Raw genomic sequence first — 2,176 nt, forward strand, 5'->3', positions numbered from 1 at the left:
GGGGGAATTGGAATTGTTAGCATCAAAGGCTGAGTATGATATTATAGGTATTACGGAAACATGGTGGAACGACTCTCATGACTGAGTTGCTAACTTGGAGGGGTATTCTCTTTTCAGGAAGGACAGGTCAAGCAAAAGAGGAGGAGGTGTATGTCTTTATGTTAAAACATCTCTTAAACCATACTTAAATGAGGTTATTTATGAGGGGACAGGCAATAATGTGGAGTCACTATGGGTTGAAAACTCAAGTGGGGGTATTGATGCAAAAAAATTAGTTATAGGCACGTGCTACAAACAGCCAGATATTAGCATACATGAGGAAGAACAACTCTTGCAGCAAATCGAAAGGGCAGCAGTATTGGGGGACATCCTAGTGATTGGGGATTTTAACTATCCTGATATTAATTGGAGTAATGATTCATGAGTTAAAGTTAGGGGCAACAGGTTCTTAAATATGTTAAAATTTCACTACTTGTCTCAATTAGTCGAGTACCCAACTAGGGATAAAACTACTCTAGATATAGTAATTACTAATAATGTAGACATCATATTGGATACTAAAGCTGGGGAGACTTTGGGTAACAGTGATCACTATATGATCACATTCAACATCAGTTTCAGGAAACATAGCTATAAGGGTTCAACAAAAACATTTAACTTTAGGAAGGCTAACTTCAGTTTGCTGAGATGTGCATTAAACAACATTGAGTGGGAAGTTTTGTTTCATGGTAAGAACACTTTGGAAATATGGGATGCTTTAAAAGGGTTGCTAGATAGCAATTTTATTCCCATGGGCAGTAAGCGCAGGAGTACCAAACTCAAACCGATGTGGCTTATCAAGAAGGTCAATGCTGAAATCGATAAAAAGAAGCATGCTTTCAAAGCATTTAAATCTAATGGAAAGGAGGATTCATTCCAGTACTACAAGGAATGCAATAAAAGATGCAAAAATGCAATAAGAGCAGCTAAAATTGAAAACGAAAAGCAAGTTGCTATAGAGAGTAAAATAGAGAGTAAAACCAATCCTAATTTTTTTTAAATACATAAACAGTAAAAGGTTAAAAAAGGAGAACATACGTCCATTAAAAGATGAATTTGGAGTATTGTTAATTGATGACGAATCAAAAGCAGAAATACTGAACAACATTTTTTCATCAGTGTTCACCAGAGAAGAAATGGTGGTGGGAGTAGTGCATAGCGATAGTGACAGTAAGGAATCGTGGTTAGATACTTGTTTAAGTGAAGAAGTAGAGAGGTTTGCGCAAGAGGCAAAAAAAGGGGGACTATTGATAATGTCTCTCAGGGGCACACTTGATTCTGTATATTGAAAAGATAGAATTTGGTAATGTGTGGGTAGGAAAAGATAAAACTTAACTTTTAATCACAGACGAAAGGATACTAAAATTATTGCTGTAAATCAGCAATATAGTTAAAACAAGTATTAAACAAAAATATTGTTGACGATACAATTTGTAACTCACTTGTATAAAGAGGGTGACAGAAAGTTTCTCTGTAAACCCCCTGATTTGTAAGTGAGTATTGATGTTTGACGTTAATCAAAAGCGAAAATATAAATATTCCTATTATCTCTATGAGACTATGAAGTTATATACATATGTATATTCATATGAGAGATAATGGAAAACCGGCTTGTATAAAATCTGGACTCCCGGAAGTGGGTCAACTGCGGTAATGGAGTACAAGGCTCGAATGGAATTAAATTTGCTGATCAGCAGAAGGTGTATTCCTTGGTTCTACAGTACCCGGTATTCCCAGAGGGTCACCCTTTCTGGTACTAACCTGGCCCAATGCTGCTTGGCTTCCAAGATCAGACGAGATCGGGCATGTCCAGCATGGTATGACTGTAGAAAGTCAGGTGAGTGCCTATCTGCTGGGGGGATGGCTATTACTTGAGCTATTTGGGACAGATTGGTCCAATAGATGGCATTGTCAAAAAGCCAAATGTTTGCCCAAGAGGCAGCTTGAGCAAAAGAACACCACAATATTGTCGAGAAAAAATGGTGCAGAATGATTTGTTTCTTTTATGGGAATTCCCCCACAAAGGAATTACGGTAAGAACACATGCCAAATTTCCCACAAAGAAAATGTGGTGTGGCAATAAACAAAGTGATATGTCCTAATTGATGGAATATTTCTTGGAACTGGAAGGTGACGT

General features: G+C 37.4%; 1 non-coding gene across 1 annotated transcript; it reads right to left on the reverse strand.

Moving 5' to 3' along the window:
* Positions 1 to 1,751: 1,751 nt before the first annotated feature.
* Positions 1,752 to 1,870, reverse strand: LOC134950183 (5S ribosomal RNA). The gene has a single exon (XR_010183203.1). It is a non-coding gene; the product is annotated as a 5S ribosomal RNA (ribosomal RNA).
* Between the last annotated feature and the right edge of the window lie 306 nt (positions 1,871 to 2,176).

Source organism: Pseudophryne corroboree, chromosome 8 (genome assembly GCF_028390025.1).
Source record: "Pseudophryne corroboree isolate aPseCor3 chromosome 8, aPseCor3.hap2, whole genome shotgun sequence".
Lineage (NCBI taxonomy): Eukaryota > Metazoa > Chordata > Amphibia > Anura > Myobatrachidae > Pseudophryne > Pseudophryne corroboree.